This window comes from Lactuca virosa, chromosome 3 (assembly GCF_052849685.1).
Source record: "Lactuca virosa cultivar CGN04683 chromosome 3, Lactuca_virosa_CGN04683_v6, whole genome shotgun sequence".
Lineage (NCBI taxonomy): Eukaryota > Viridiplantae > Streptophyta > Magnoliopsida > Asterales > Asteraceae > Lactuca > Lactuca virosa.
Genome location: NC_136428.1, coordinates 19131038 through 19149396, shown reverse-complemented (window position 1 = coordinate 19149396; position 18359 = coordinate 19131038).

The following is an 18359-nucleotide window of genomic DNA, read 5'->3' as shown; positions in this document are numbered from 1 at the left end:
TATCGTGGAATATCATCTTCGTTTGGAAGGCTTGTTCCAAGGGATTTAGGAAGACCATTGTCATTTGACATCTACAAAACGGGAGAAAATTCAAGTTAAGTTTATTTGAGTCCTTAATAAAACACCCAGATGAGATATTAAGGCTAGGATCCAACACAATACTCTACAACCTAGAAGAGAGATGCCGTAATCTAGTTGCAGAATATTTGAAGGTAGGCAAATGACGATTTACCAATTTCCACCATGAAAAACGAAAAAGAAATTTAAGTTTTAAATGAATTGAAACTCCTAGATCTTTTGAGATTCATTGAACTTTTCAGTGGCATGTTTAAATCTCGATTACGCCCTTCAGGTTTGCGACTGGGATGCCGAGGATCACAAACAAGGTGTGAATAACCATACGAATCTACGTGGTGCACTCAATGCTACTATCACCTAATCAATGTGTCAGTTAGCCACACACACTCCATTGATCTATGATAAACATCGAGCCACCCTTCGCTACCAATGTCAACCCCAAATTTGTGTGCCGGTTAACCACACACGCTCCACTAACGTTTGACAAGGGTACGAAGTGTAATTCGATGGATTAGCATACAATTTCACATTTTGCGTAAAGTAACTAGAATTTGGGTATTTGTAAAAGCATGTAGTTACTTTGTACTTCATTATACTTATAATGCAAGGTTTCGTACTATCCTACCCGTTCGGCTAACGACCCTCCACTAGTCAAGAGTGCGGTGGGTAAGAGTGGATACCCATTCAATCGCCATTTTATAGGCATTTTCCTTAAACACCCCTTATAGACCAGCTTCGTGAATGAGGCATACTAACGGTAAGACTGACTTAATCTTATACATATATATAATCATTAATCTTATAATATTATAATAGTATAAGGATGTATTTTAAACATTTCAAAATACTAGGGTTTTAGTCATATTTAACTTTTAGGAAAATTAAAACCTTTTAATTTTAAACTCTTAAATATTAAAAAATATTGATTTAATAATTATCCAAAATTAAACAATTAATTTAAAATTATTAAATCTTGTAGGATTATTAAATCTTTTAGGGTTTCCCAAGGCTTGGACGAATTCTAGTGCCTTAGGGTGCTATTTATACTGGAGGCTAGCTAGGGTTTCAAGGTGGAAACCCTAATCCCTTAGCTTAGGGCCCAAGCAAATCCATGAACTCCTTTCCTTAAGCCCTTGGACGAAAACTCCTAGATCCTTCTAGGATTTTCGGCCAAGCCTTAATAAAGGTGACCCAATGGCCCAAAGCCTCAACTATTGAATAATTACAAAACAGCCCCTGTACTTTTAATCAGGTCCTTTAATCCCAAAATTAATTCTAAATTAATTTCTGATTAAATACTAATTAATAATATGATTCCAAATTATTATATTATTCTTATAATATAATAAATAAATCATATTTACGCCCCAATCAACCTCTCTCCTCAACTGTCATCTTGTCTAGTCACCCATGTGAAGGCAACCCAAAAGGACCATGCTCACAATCGGGTCAAGTACATACCAAAATAGTTATGGACTTAGACACTAATCCAACAGATATTGTGGAGGATCTTCCACCCCATGTTTTTGGTCAAGTAATCGAGGCTACCGTCAGTTCTGATAGTGCTACCGACGCCGACGAGGATCCAGATCTGCAGGACATTGTTGTCACTGGCGCTTCTCAGAAGGATACTACACCTCCCGGGTCTTCGAGGAGCCTTCGCCGTGTCAGGAGGCGTTTTTCTTTCTTGGAAGTCGCTTCCGGTGGTCGAACTGAGACGGCTAGCGCCCAACCCCCTCTTCGTAAGAAATGTAATATTATTAGGGGTACCAAGAGTTCCAACTGTGCCCCCAGTAAAAGTCCTCCGAAACTGCTGAAGGGGGCACCAAGAGTTCCAACCGCCCAGTCATACAGAGGAAGAAAGCACCGACAAGACCAGTCCTGTTCCCACTGTTGGAGGAGCCAAGGCGAAGACTGATTCTTCGCCTTCCCAAGGTCTCGCATCCACTTATTCTGGTAAAACCACAACCATCGCCCTTTTAGTAGGTTCTCATCCAGATGCGTACAAGCCGGCTTGGAGGCTAACTTCCCAAGACATTGTCTCCGATTACGACACTGCTCTTGAGTGGTGTCGGCACGCTTTTACTCCTGCTACCACTAAGGCCTTAACTGGCCTAGCAGATGAGCATATGGCCGACAGCTTGCGCTATTCCGCCGCCCAAGTGTCATCTTACTTGGTCGCACCTGCTGAACGCATCTCCGAAATGATATGGCATTTGTCACCCGTGGACCTGCAGGTCCCACTGTAGCTAGCAGCAAGGTGTGGGATGGTCAATCCTATATAGATCTATACATAAACTCACGCTCTCCCTCCAAGAGAATCTGGTTACAAAACGTGACATAGCAAGAATATTGCTATGCCATGAAATAGTATCTCGCATTCTAATTATCTTGTTCTTGTTATAGTATGTAAGTTCCTTTTTGTTCTTGTAAATGAATAGTATACTTTGTAATGAATAGTAATAGTATGTACGTATTGATTCATGTATTGTTCCTCTGTTCTAGAAAATAGTATGTATTGATCCTCTAAACTATACTTATTATAGTTTACTAGTATATTTGTTTGAACTGTAAATGATTTGGAGAAAAGACTCAATTGCCTAACATGTGCAACTGAGTTAAGTATGATCTTTAAAAATGGAGTTTAATATTCATGTATATATTTAGCATGCATAATTATGATTTAACCGACAGTCGGACTAGTGATCCTACCCTAAGCCCACAACCAAACAAGGAACAGGAGTCAAGGTATTTAGCAATAGTCCTAAGTCCGTTAAAGCATACTTATACATAAATATATAAATGAATACGATTTTGATAATAAACAACAATCTAAAATAGTTTAAAAGAGTTTTTGAAATGATTTTAACAACTTATAAAAGCATAAGAAATCATTTGTTTGTTTTCACATGTAAAAGGTAACACAATTTTATTGTGTTCTACTTGTATTCCCCCTAAAAACATTGAAAAAGGTAAATTGCAGGGGTATGAAATCACTTTGTGTGAGTGATTCTTTTGAATGTTCGATATAGGATGATTGTTTCCACAAGTTAGATCCCGGGACAAAACCAAGTCCTAAATAGCAATTCACGCGATATATTGGCATGAAATTAGTGAATATAACCTCAAAGGTGTTAAGGAAACAACCTAGGATGTAAGAATTACTTACAAAAGAAGTGTTATAAGCGAAATGGAGTGACTGCTTGGAGTTCACGGCTGGGCTTCGGTGTTTACGACCATAAACGGTTCACGGCCACTTGAAGATTCAAGTGTTTTCGGTTGTAAACTCAAGTGTGTGTTCTTGTTGAAACCAAGGAGATTCAAGGGTTTTCGGCTGAGTGTTCTTGATGAATGAAGAACTCTTGAAGATCCTAAGCAAGATCCTAAGAAGATTCAAAGGATTGAAGGATGATAGTTGAGAGAGAATGAGGGTTTGCGGTTGGTGTTCTTGAGGGTGAGAGGGTGTGTTTTCGGCTGGAATAAGAAGAAGTGATGAATGATTTCGGCTGAACTCTTTTATATATAATATAGTTTTCGGCTGTAAACACTTCCCGATGAGATAATATCCGAGGGTTTACGGTCCGAGGAGTTAGTTCTCGGCTGCGAACCCTTTTACGGCTACGAACCTCGTTTGCGGCTGCGAGGGTTTGCAGTTGGGACAAGGTTCTCGGTTCCAAGTGTTTTCCTCCTTAAACATACAACACCTTTGAATACAAGGTCTATACCTTTATAACTTATTAAACTAACCTTAACAAGATAAGAGAGAAATAAGTTTGACCTTTATTAGACATGTTTTACTTTCGTTGACCAAGATTTGACTTTTACAAGAGTTGAAATTACGGGTTGTCACAGTTTAATACAGAGGTTGAGGTGGACGTGGCCACTAAGACCCAAGAGATGGAAGATGCCATGGCGGATTTTACTGAAACAGATTTTGTTGGCTATCTCCGCCTGGGCGGTCTGGACATGGCTGGGCTCCGCGATATTTGTCAAGACGCTCAGAGCAATGGGTATGGCCCTGGCATAAGCTCTTCACCCTGTGATGGTAACACCCCTGCCCATAAGTAGCTCTGTTGATTTGGTTTGTTTTGATGTAACTCCTGTGAACAATGTTTTCTATCTCTTTTCTTTGTTTTTTTGTCTTTGCTGCCCTCAGTGGTAGCCTGAAAGTCCGGGAGTCTGACGACTTTGACAATGTTTACTTTTAATTTGTGGGTATGAATGTTTCTTGTTACCTCACATATTCTTTTGTTTGGTTGCTTCATGTATGGTTTATGTTGGCCATTACATGGTATTTACGCAGGGTTTGCTTATACCCCCGATTTGAGTTCTTTTATTGGTGAACTCTCTATGATTTACTGAAGCTGGTCTTTGAGAAATTTATTTTAATTTGCTGCTTAAAGACCCTAGGTGTAACCAAGATCGTGATCTTGAGGCTTACCCGGTTTTGCTTTTCTCATTAGTGGAAGGTTTTGACTCTTCTACACTTATGTTACATGTTCTTTTGTATGTTTGTTATTTGCTATAATGTAACTGATGAACATGTTTTGTGAGAAAGGTTATGAGCCTTTTGTATACAAACTCCCTAGCTGCGTCCTTGTAATGATTTCACTCGTGTGATGTTGGATGATCAGTCATTGTTGTCACACGGTAAATTTACACAGCCTCTTTGTTTTACTTTTCAAGCTTGAAAATAAGAAGCATCTGAATTGCTTTCTCTCTTTTTTCTAGTTTTAATGTTGGAGCGTTATAAGACTGAAAATGGTAATGTAATTTTTGTTGGTTACATTTACATGTCAAAACTAATATTAAATGCCTTTTCTAGCATCAAATTTATCTTTAACACTCGTTTTAAGAATAAAAATGACGCAGGCTCTGCCCATTCCACGTTCTTGGAATGGCACGCCCGTCCTGAGATTCTAGGACATAAGCACCATTCTTATGGGCTTCCACGATTTTGTATGGTCCTTCCCAAGTGACACTGAGTTTCCCCAATGGTTCAGCATGGCTAGACTCGTTCTTTCTTAGCACCCATTCTCCAACTTTGAAGTTCTTGACCCAGACTTGGCGGTTGTAATAGTTCTCAATTCGTGATTTGTATAGTGCTTGGCGTATCTGTGCAGCCTCATGTTTTTCATCGAGCATGTCCAGGTCCTGGCGTCACCGTTCTTTGTTGGCTGCATCCTCGAAACTCTCTGTTCGCAGGGAGCCGACCACTATTTCCAATGGGAGGACTGCTTCCGTCCCATAGGTTAAACTAAATGGCGTTTCTCCCGTGAATGACCTTGTTGTGGTACGATATCACCACAACACAGTCGGGAGCTCATCCACCCAGGTGGACTTTGATCTGAGTAACATTTTCTTCAAACCATTAACTATGGTTTTGTTTGATATCTCAGTTTGTCCGTTGGCTGGAGGGTGCGCCACTGACGTGAACCGGCAATGAATTTTCTTGTCTTCGCACCACTCCTTGAAGGGACTTCCTTCAAATTGCGTGTTGTTATTGCTTATGAGGATTATGGGAGTGCCAAAGTGAGCCAAGATAATCTTGGTCATGAACTTTATCATTTGCTTGCCAATAAGGGTGGCCAGCGGTTCAGCTTCTATCCATTTAGTGAAATAATCCACGACCACTAGCAAAAATTTCACACCCCCTGGCGCTGGCGGGAAAGGTCTCACTATGTCGATTCCCCATTGATGGAAAGGCCAGGGGATGGTAATTCTTGTCAATGGCATGGCCGGTTGATTTTGGAAAGGAGCGAAGGCCTGGCATTTCTTGCATTTCTTGGTTAGGGCTGCGACATCTGTGTATACGTCTGGCCAATATACTCCTAGGCGGAGTATTTTGCCTGTGAGCGCTCGAGCGCCTTCATGTGCCGCTGCGTCCCCGAAATGGCTTTCTTCTAGGAACGTATGACCCTCTATCTTAGAGATGCATTTTAGCCATGGGCTTAAATAACCTATTCGATACAGTTGGTCGTCTCTGATTTCAAAATGTGATGCCCTGATCTTGACTTTTCTTGCCTCCTCAGGGTCATCCGGTAGTACGCCATGGCGCAAGTAATCGACATATCATTTAGTCCATTCTGGTGTGGTCGATACTATATTAACCCTTTGGTTGTCGATATTTCTCTCCGGAAGCACTTCAACTAGCACTTTCTTTGTTAAGTGATCATAAGAAGTTGAGGCTAGCTTGCTAAGAGCATCTGCCCGTGCATTCTTTCCCGGGGAGATTTGTTTTATGGAAAAACTTTTGAATGTGCTGGTTAGACTTCAGACTGCATCTAGGTATTTCTGCATCCTTGAGTCTTTAGCCTCGTATGTTCCATTTATCTGGTTTGTGATAAGCAGTGAATCACTTATAGCTGCTAGTTACTTTGCGCCAACCTCCTTGGCCAGCCTAAGACCTACTAGGAGTGCCTCATAATCTTCCTCGTTGTTGGATACTTGGAAGTCGAATCGTAGCGCGTAAGTGATCTCTTCGCCTTTTGGGCTTTGAAGGATTAGGCTTGCGCCCCTTCCTTACTTGTCGCGCCATCGGTGTATAGCTTCCAAAGTTCCTTGCCGACTTCAGGCTCTAATAGATCAATAGAGATTGTTGTTGGCACTCCCTTGATAGTATCTAGGATTTCGATCTGGAAGTCTGCAAGGGCCTGGGCCTTGATGCTAGTCCAGGGATGATAATGGGTATCATGTTCAACTAAATCGATGACCCACTTGGCCAGGCGCCCCGACTTTTTCGGTCTTAGAAAAACTTGCTTTATTGGGTAACTAGTGAGAACATCCACCTTGTGAGCTAGAAAATATCTCTATAGCCGTCTGGAAGCATACACCAGGGCTAGGACCAGCTTCTCTAAGGCCGGGTAGTTAACCTCTGTCCCTTGTAGGGCTCTACTAACAAAATGGATGGGTACCTGCTTGCCTTCCCTCTCCACCGCCAACACATAGGAGATAGCTTCTTCGGAAGCTGCTAAATACATCTATAGTGTCTCCCCTGGTAGCGGGCAGGTGAGAGCCGGTAGCTGGTGTAAGGCATCTTTCATTTGTTGCAATGCCGCATCTGCTTTTTCTATCAATTTGAACTGCTTTTTGTCTAGGCATCCTTTGAGTGTTTGGTAAAGAGAAGTGCCTTTTCTACAGATTTGGCAATGAATCTTCCCAATTTCGTCAACCTACCATTGATCTCCTGTACACCCTTGAGGTTGTGGGGAGCTTTCGACTCAAGGAACTCCTGTATTTTGGTGGGATTGGGCAGAATGCCCTCCTTGGATATCTGATACCTAAGGAATTGCCCCTCCTCTACTCCAAAAGTACACTTAGCTGGGTTTAACTTCATCTGCGCTTTAGCTAGCGTTTTGAAAGTTTCCTCCACGTCGTGGAGCAATGTTTCTTCATTGCGGCTTTTAATTAACATATCGTCGATGTAGACTTCTATATTCCTACCAATTTGATCGGCGAATATATTGTCCATTAGCCTTTGGTATGTAGCACCCGTATTTTTAAGTCCAAACAAGATTTTTTGGTAGCAGAAAGTGCCCTTCTCGGTGTGGAAGGCATTTTTCGCCTCATCCTCTCGTTTCATCTATACCTGATGATAGCCCTTGTACGCGTCGAGGAAACATTTGAGCTGAAAACCTTCAAGCGATTAGACTTTCTAATTGATCTCTAGGAGCGGATAGCAATCCTTTGGACATGCGTTATTAAGATCTGAGTAATCAATGTACATTCGCGATGATTCATTGGCTTTCTTTGCCATGACAGGATTTGCTATCCATGATGGGAACATTACTTCACTGAGTATGACGGCGTTCACCAGGTCTACCACTTCTGCGTTAATAGCCCTGTTCCGGTCCATCGCTTGATCCCTCTTCTTTTGTTTAACAGGGTTTCTTTCAGGCGCGATATTGAGGCTGTGTTCTATAACCTGTCGATCCACGCCTGTCAGATCTGTTGGTTTCCAGAAGAAAATGGTGGAATATTGCTTCAAAAGTGCTACTAGTCGTGCCCTGGTCTCGTCTGATAAGTGAGCGCCAATTCGCATGACCTGTTCTGGGTATTCCATGTTTATTTGATGTTGTTCGGTGGAACCTCCCTCCTTCAACTTCTTTGGGGCTCGCACCAATTCGGGAGCGGCTATGATCTGGTGGCAATGTTGTGCCCTGGTGTTTGTGGAGAGGATCGTTGCTGATCCCTGGCGCATGCTGAATTTAACTATGCCATGGATCGTCGATGGCACGAGGTGTAGTAAGGAGATTGCTGACCATCCAAGCAGAATATTGTGTTCTGCTGGAAACCGAATCACATAGAATTCGATTGTTCTTGTGATTCGGTCCCTCTCATCGTGACGGACCAACGTTAAGGGCAACCAAATAGTGCCTAATGGCCACAGACTGTGACCGGTGAACCCTACTAATGGTCCTCCGGTTGGGGGCCGTATCCCCTCCTTCCATGCATCTGGTAGTTGCCTAAAATAGTGCTCATAGAGTATATCAGAGCAACTATGGTTGTCGATGTATATTCGATGGATTTTCGTGTTACGAATGAATCCAAATATGAGGAGTGGGTCTTACGGATCCCAGTTCAATGGTCTGGGATCTCTACTTAAAAAACTAATATTGAGTAGATTTCTCGAGAGTACCTCTATCTCGTCCTCCGCTTGATGAGTTATGTTTCTCTTACGAGAATTAGAGATAGTAAGTACCTCCATGCCATCACGCAGAGATTCCTACAACAGATCGGGATGCGATATCACCGTCTGAGGCGATGAACCATCCGATAACAATTACCGGAAACTGCTCCGGAGTACTGGCCCCTTAATCGGTGAGATATGTGCCATGAGCACCTGGATTGGGGTCTTTGTTTTATACTCGCAGTGGTGTTCGTTGGTTACCACCACCCGTATTTGAAACAGATCTTCTACTGAAGACACAGATGCTGTTGGGCTTAGATCGTCGTTTTGTGAAGAACCAGTATCGTTTATTGGCTGTATCACTCTGAGGATACATCCGGATGGCGCCAAATTTTGTGACATGCTCTCGGGGGTTTGGATGCCGGATGATGGATCGGTCTTGGAAGCTTTCCTGAGAACACAACACAGAAGAATCGTTAGAGGATGACCGGGTGCTCTCCCAGGACGTCACTCCGACGATCAAGTTAGTTTTCTGAGAGGGGAAATTTAGGGTAAAATTCATGAGGGAGAAGATGGATCCCTTCCTTGAGGCGGACGAGATCCTTTTATACCTGTTACTAACGGATCGTGGGGACCTCATCCAATGAGTGTGATACGTGGCCTCCTCTGACTGGGAGAATTATGCCCACGTTAACTAACTACCTGGTGACGTCAGTTCTGGGCGTCACCTAAGCTTCTTGTCACATCATGATTGGTCGTGAGTGAATGAGAAGATCGCGGGGAATATTCGTTCCTCGTTGAGGGAAACGCACTGCCACCCCGGTTCTGGATTACTTAGCTCTTTACATACAAACATACATAAAATATATAACATAATTTAAAGATATATATATATATATATATATATATATATATATATATATATATATAGAGAGAGAGAGAGAGAGAGAGAGAGTATGTGTGTGAGCTATAACTCACCTTATCAGTTAGGGAAGACTAACTGTCCCACTTTCCTCTACTATGCTATTGATGCATTTTGGATCCTTCTTCTTTGCTCTTAGACCTAATCATACACATATACAAGTTCTTAATACTTGTCTTAGCCTATTAAGAGCTTAATGACTCTTATGGTCAAAATGACCACTTAATGGATTATAATTCTAACATTTCATTCTCTATCTTTTAATCTACTCTAATCAATGAATTAATCACCCTATAACACCTAATTCATGACAATATACTCTAATGCATCAATTCACATAACCACTAGTTAGGGCTTCAAACCCTAACTCTCATTGGATTGATCCCGCTCATGGGGATTACATGTCACAACTCCGATTAGAGATATATGCTTGAGGATGACCGTGATTACTCCATTGTTGGAGCGGATTCGTGAGGCACATGCAGAGTCTATGAAGGAAGAGCACCAGAAGAGTGAGCGCATTATGGGTCAGGTGGCTTCCTTCGATTGTGATAGTCATGGATTGTTGACTCTGCATCGGCGAGTTTGGGTTCCTTATTGGGGTGGTGTGTGCCAGGTTCTTATAGAGGAGGCCCACAAGTCGAGGTTCTCGATTCATCCCGGGGCGACGAAGATGTATAGGGATCTTCGTCCTGATTATTGGTGGCCCTGCATGAAGCGGGATGTGGCATGGTATGTTGAGCGATGCCTGACTTGCAAGAAAGTCAAGGCCGAGCATTAGCATCCTCACGACAAGATGTAGCCATTGGAGATTCCCGTATGGAAATGGGAAGACATCACTATGGATTTTATCACTAATCTTCCCAAGACTGCGCGCGTAGTGGATTCTGTTTGGGTCATCGTGGATCGTCTGACCAAGAGCGCGCATTTCATTCTGATTCAGGAGAGTATTTCTGTAGAGAAGTTGGCCGAGATTTATATCAGGGAGGTGGTAGCACGTCATGGGGTGCCGGTATCAATAGTTTTGGACAAGGATATTCGCTTTACTTCCAAATTTTTGAAGCGGTTTCATGACGAGTTGGGCACTCGTCTCCATTTCAGTACCACATTTCATCCCCAGACCAATGGTCAGAGTGAGCGGACTATTCAGACCATTGAGGATATTGTGCGTGCTTGCGTGTTGGATTTTGGTGGGAGTTGGGATACGTATCTTCCGTTAGCGGATTTTTCGTATAACAACAGTTATCACGCTAGCGTTGATCGACCTCCTTTTGAGATGCTCTACGGGAGGAAATGCAGGACCCCGAGTTGTTGGGGCGAGGTCGGTCAGCAGGTTATGGGGAGTACCGAGGTGGTACTTAAGATCACTGAGCTGATTCAGCAGGTTGAGAGAAGGCTCCAGACAGCTCAGAGTCGGAAAAAGAGTTATGTTGATAGACACCAGTTAGATTTGGAGTTTCAGGTGGGAGATATGGTTCTCTTGAAGGTGTCACCTTGGAAGGGTGCCATCCGATTCAGTAAGCGGGACAAGCTGGGCCCCAGGTATAATTGTACCTTCAGGGTTTTGGCTCAGGTGGGCCGGGTTGCGTATCGTCTAGATCTTCCAGCCAAGCTCAATCAGATTCATAGCACGTTTCATGTCTCTCAGCTGCGTAAGTGTTTAGTGGATGATTCTGCAGTTGTACCATTGGAGGATATTCTAGTGGATGACCGCCTGAATTATATTGAGAGGCCGGTGGCAATTTTAGATCGGAAGATGAAAACCTTGAGGAACAAGGTTGTAGAGCTAGTGAAGGTGCAGTAGCTGCACCGAAAGGGGTCAGAGTGGACTTGGGAACCCGAGGAGGAGATGAGGGAGCACTATTCAGAGTTGGTCGGGACAACAGACTTCGAGGAAGAAGTCTAATTCTAGTGGGGGAGAATTGTAACATTCGATATTTTCGAAGGTATTTATTTAAAAATTTGGTTATTTAATTATTAAGAGTTGGGCCTTGAAGTCATTAGACCTTTTCATATTGGGCTTAGGGTGTGCAGTATGCGGGGCGTACCACCCTATGTATGTTGGGCGTAATGATGAAGAATGGAAGCGGGTGCCATGCACTTACACGCTGCGTACAAAGGAGTACACGCAACGTACGTGTCCAGACCCCAAAACCCTAATATTTAGGGTTTGAGCACTATTTAAAGAACATGATGCCCTAAGGATCTTCTTTATCAGCCTCCCTCTTGTCCCTAAGCAACCTCCACGAAACCCTAACCCCATTGTTGAGTGTTCTTGAGCTTGGAAGGTCTTTTGAGTGCATTTTGGTGTGTTTTGTCCCATTTTCAAGGAAAAGAAGGTTGGAGCAAGGCGGTGGTTCAAGGAGAAGCTTGTATATCCTGATTATCTGCTCCATTTCTAGCTTATGCAAGGTATAAAGTCTTGATCTTGATCTTTAGACGCTTAGATCTCGATGTTTTAGCTTTTGGACCCTTTTTGGTCCTATAGATGAGCTCTTGTGGATTATTTTCATTTCTGAAGCTTAGAGTTGGTACTCCTGGTGTTCTTTGGGTCCTAGAGTCATAAAGTTGCCACCTTTGAAGCCTTAAGTCATCCATGCATGAATAATGACCATTTTTATGGAAGCAGAATGTTATATTTCGAGTTTGGGCCCATTTAGGGCATGCAAAGCCACCATGTTGACGACTTTATGGTTTAAGAGGTTGCATATGACTCAGATCTGTGACTGGGATTTGGGGACACCCAAACCGTAAACACATGCTTTTGGGGGAAAAGCCATCCGAAACACCTCCTAAACATTAACCAAATCCGTAAACCCTAAAGGGTGTAAACAAGACCGTGAACCCTTTTCCCTTTGACCAAAAATCCGAAAACCCTTTACCTTTTGACCAAAATCCGTAAACACCCCCTCTTCTAGAAGCCCTAGGCCATAAACACCCATCTATATATATATATATATATATATATATATATATATATATATATATATATATATATATATATATATATATATATATATATATATATATGTGTGTGTGTGTGTGTGTGTGTGTGTGTTTGGGCGAGAACACATTCATTTTACTCACTTCCATCCGTAAACACCCTCAAAATTCTCTCAATCTTCAACCGTGAACAGTTACTTTTTCTCTCAATCTTCAAGTGTTTACGCCCCTATTTCTTCAAATATTCATATTTCCCCATCAAGAACATTCAAACCATCTTCAAATCTTCAAAGGATCCTCAAATCTTCATAATCCAACCGTAAACCCATTCATGCCAACTGTAAACCTCGTTTTGTCATCCAAAAACTCCATTTCCACATTTCCAACATTTCCAATTAATTTCCCATTTAATTGTAAGTCTTCCCCTATAATTAAATTGTTATTCAACACATCATTTAAATTAATATTCTTATTAATTTAAATACGACGTTGAATATAATTATTTTAGGGTAACGTTATTTCGCTCGTACAACAACCCGAGGATCGTATCTACCACTTCGCTATCCCAAACTCAAATGCACATACAAGGTGAGTTTATACCCCTACTTTTTCAATGTTTTAATGTTTTTAGGGGGGATACAAGTAAAACACAAGGACTATTCTGTTTATACAAACATTTTCAAATAGTTTCAAAAACCTTTGCAATTGCTTCAAAACGAGCATTCACTACGCTTTCTAAAAATATTTTATATATTTTAACCCTTTGTAATATGTCAAGCATAAGGGTATTTTACTTTTATACAATTAAATTGCAAACGTTTTCAGTACATTACATTACATTTTCAAGGCATTATAGAACATTACAAATAAACTATAATTGGTATAGTTTTGGAATTTCTATGTTATTTTGCTAAGGACAATACACAAAACCAAAACATTTATTCAAACTATAATCGGTATAGTTTGGGAAACTCTACTCTATTTCACTATTACAAGGATACACTACTAAAATAATTATTTAAGTATAATTATTTTACACTACAAGATAATACATACAGTTTCAATTACAAGAGAACACTATAACACTATACGTAAACTAGTTAATACAGGGTTGTGAGGCACTACTTCGGGTACCCACCAGGGTACAGGTTCAAGTCCTATAAATTATAACCAGAGTCTCCCGGATGGAGAGTGTGAGAATTGTGTATAGATCTATACGGGACTGACAATCCCACATCCAAACTGCTAGCTACAGTTAGGCAGGCATGCCTGGGGGTGTGACAAATGTCATAAATACCGACGCCTGAAGAACGTCGTAGAGGCCACTAGATCATATTAGTATGGTTATATGAAACTCACAACAGCATAACTAAAACATTTGTTTACGGGATTAACACTAGTTCAATGGTTTTAATTTCATTAATAAAACTATGGTACACTACTTTACACAACAGCTGGTAATAACCATGCATTCATACATGGTTTTCATGCAAACACTAATACAGTACACTACTTTTGCTACTACTGGTGGTATCCAGATATGCATACAAAGATTTTCATACAATTACAGATACAATACGCTATTTTCTAACATACAGTACACTAATACAATATACAAATACAAGGAACATACATGATTACACTACTTTCACTATAGAAAATATTGGATTTTCTTGAGAAACACTCTAGTATTTTTAAAATACAAAGACAAGTTTTCCAGCACTAAAACATACTTATGAACTCACCAACTTAAATGTTGATACACTTTCAAAATCACTTGTATTCTTAGGAAACCGATAAGACAGGTACACCCACAAGATTTTGAGAAGACGGAGCATTCTAGAGCCACAACTTTTGTACTTTTGTTACACATTTTGATGTCATACAGACTATGTTATGAACATATGTAAATACTATATTTTATCAATGTAATGGTTGTGTTTGCTTTGATTCCTATTATACAACGCTTGTGATATTGTACATGATGTCCTCCTCCCCCGAACGTTTCCGCCGTTCTGGTTTGGGGGTGTGACAGATTGGTATCAGAGCATTGTTTCTAGTGAACTAAGTGTATCAAACCTTACATGGTATACAACTATAAACACTAAGGGGCCGAAGCGCTCTGAACTAAAAGTATACTTTTAGAATCTAAGTATTTTATGAGAAGTATACTAACACTACATACATACCAGAAGCAGTATCACAAGAAGAACAAAACAAACGTATTTAGATGTTGAACACTACGGTTAAACCTGGGCAGTTATGTAATCATATCTGGGATAAATATAGCCTGATCAACTATATTTATTCGAGATACAACCAACATGTGTTTGGGAGTGACAATAGTGTTGCAGCAAGTCTAAAACTTTCCCAACCCCATACTAAAGGGAACAATAGAACAAAGCATACAAACTAAAATACTATAGGAGTATTTGGTAGCACTACGGTACTAGAGCCAAACACAATGTACATATTTCATTCCAAGTGTTGTTATTAATTTCATGGCGATTGTTTACTTGTATTAGTAGACTTCCTTTGTAAAATCGCTTAATAGAACACTATAACTGTCAGGTTAAGATATGTCCTGTTCAATATCACCTGACTTCTGACCACTATAGAGGACTTATCTTAGTTTTTCTCATAAATTATTTTAGGGAAAGATGCCTTCAAAGAATAAGTCCATCCGAAAGAACAACAATCCACCGCCGCCGCCACCCCCTCAGTTCGATCCTGATGTGTTCCAAGCAGCAGTTACAGCCGCCGTGGCTGCTACAATGTCACAAATTAACACAAGTGGCACAAGCGGGGCGGGCAGTGGTGCCAACCCTTCCAATCAGGGAGACAGTCAAGGACACCCTAGGGAGTGTTCCTATAAGGATTTCATGAATGCGAAGCCCAAGTCCTTCGACGACACTGGAGGTATAATTCCTTTAACTCGTTGGTTCGAGAAAATCGAATCAATCTTCAAGATCTGTGCGTGCCCCGAGGCAAACAAGGTGAAATTTGCCGCATGCACCTTCACTAATAGAGCACTAACTTGGTGGAACATCCAAGTCAAATCCCTAACTCTTCCGTTAGCCAATGCTATGAGTTGGGATGATTTCAAGGAGTTAATGCTAGCTGAATATTGCCCTAGGGCGAAATGCAAAAGTTGGAGCAGGAGCTCTGGAACCTGAAGATGAAGGGTTTAGACATTGCTGCATACACTGCTAGATTTAGTGATCTGGCTCTACTTTGTCCCGGGATGGTCACCCTGGAGAGCAATAAAGTAGAGATATATATTTGGGGACTAACTCCCCCAACTCCTTCTAGCTGCCAAACCGCCCACATTTGATAGTGCCAAGTGTCTGGCACAGATACTGATAGATCATGGGGGTCACCAAGACGCCGTGACAGTTATTCCAGAACAGCCCAAGGAGAGCAACAGTGGGAAGAAAAAGTTATGGAACAAACGCAAGGGACAGTCATTGCAGGAGCCCTCCAAGAAACAACAAACAGTGGCAGTCCATGCTGCTACCATTCCTGTTGCTGTCCCCACTACTCAAGCACCTCCCAACAGATACGCTGGAAATCTCCCTAAGTGCGACAAATGCAACTTTCATCATCATGGGCCTTGTCGGGAGTTGCAATGAACTATCTGTAACAAGAAGGGACATACGGCCCGCTTTTGCAAGGCACCTACACAACCGAATGCCCAGACCTCTGGAGCTGGAATTGGGCAAGCCTGTTATGGGTGCGGTGTAACTGGGCACTACAAGCGGAATTGCCCTAAGGCAAGAGATGCTGGAAAAACGGGGAAATTGTTTTCCATGGGTCAGGAGGAGGCAGTTGCAGACCCCACCGTTGTCACGGGTATGTTCCTCCTCGACAACTCTTATGCATGCATTCTATTTGATAGTGGTGCGGAGAGGAGTTTTGTTAGTCATAAATTCAAACACTTGCTCAAACACAAATCACAACCTCTAACCGAAATATTCACTGTCGAAATGGAAAACAGAAAGAAAGAGAGCACTAACGACATATTCACAGGTTGTACCCTTACTCTAAACGACTATTACTTTCCTATCGACCTTATGTCGGTGTCTATAAAAAGTTTCGATGTCATCATCGACATGGATTGGCTGAGTCCCAATCGTGCTGATATCCTTTGTTTCGAAAAAGCCATTCGTCTCAACCTGCCAAATAGCGAAGCCCTCATTATCTACGACGACAAACTCTGCACGAACCTTCGCATCATTTCGTGCATCAAAGTCCAAAATACCTACGAAAGGAGTATCACACATTCCTAGCCCATGTAGTTAACGAAAAACAAGAAGTTAAAGACCTCGAGAGCATCCCCGAAGTCTGTAACTTCCCTGATATCTTTCCCGAAGATCTTCCAGGAGTTCCTCCCGAACGCCAAGTTGAGTTCCGAATCGACTTGATTCCTGGAGCTACCCCCATAGCCAAATACCCGTATCGTCTAGCTCCAGCGGAAATGCAGGAATTATCCAACCAACTTAACGAACTGCTCAACAAGGGATTAATTAGACCAAGCTTCTCACCCTGGGGAGCACCGGTCTTGTTCATTAAGAAGAAGGATGGATCTTTCCGGATGTGCATAGACTACCGAGAACTGAACAAACTCACTATTAAGAACCGATACCCACTACCCAGAATAGACGACCTCTTCGACCAACTCCAAGGAGCTAGCTACTTTTCCAAGATAGACCTGAGATTGGGGTACCATCAGTTACGAGTCCATGAGAGTGATGTTCCTAAGACAGCTTTCCGAACTTGATATGGTCACTATGAATTTGTAGTGATACCCTTTGGTCTAACCAACGCACCCGCCATATTCATGGACCTGATGAATAGGGTGTGTCGCCCCTTCTTAGACATGTTCGTGATAGTATTCATAGAAGATATACTTATCTATTCACGAAGCGAGGAAAAACACAACCAACACTTAAGACAAGTTCTAGAAACACTGAGGGCAGAAAAGCTTTATGCGAAATTATCTAAGTGCGAGTTTTGGATTAGGAAGGTACTTTCTTGGGTTACATGGTTAGCGAAGAAGGTGTACATGTGGACCCTTCCAAAATAAATGCAATCGAGAATTGGTCAGCACCGAGAACGCCCACAGAAATCCGTCAATTCTTGGGTCTTACTGGCTACTATCGCAGGTTCATACTAAACTTCTCCAAAATTGCTAAACCACTTACCACCCTGACTCAGAAGGGTGTGACTTTTGGTTGGGGAAAGAAGAAAGACGCTGCGTTCCAGACACTAAAACAGGCCCTGTGCAGCCCACCCATATTGTCTCTTCCAGAAGAGACAGAGGACTTCGTTGCATACTGCGATGCATCCAACCAAGGACTAGGATGTGTGCTCATGCAGTGGGGAAAAGTCATTGCTTATGCCTCGAGACAACTTAAAGCACATGAAGTCAATTACACTACTCACGATCTGGAACTGGGAGCAGTGGTCTTTGCCATAAAAATCTGGAGACATTCCCTTTATGGTACCAAGTGCACTATCTTCACCGACCACAAAAGCCTCCAACACATCTTTGATTAGAAGGAGCTCAACATGAGGCAACACCGATGGGTAGAGCTACTAAATGATTACGAGTGTGAAATTCGCTATCATCCAGGTAAAGCCAATGTAGTAGCTGACGCCCTTAGCTGGAAGGAATATTCAGGTCGTATGGTGAAGGCACTAACCATGACGATCCATTCCCACCTGTCCACCTAAATCAGAGAGGCTCAGCAGGAAGCCTTTAAACCAGAAAATGTGGCAGGTGAA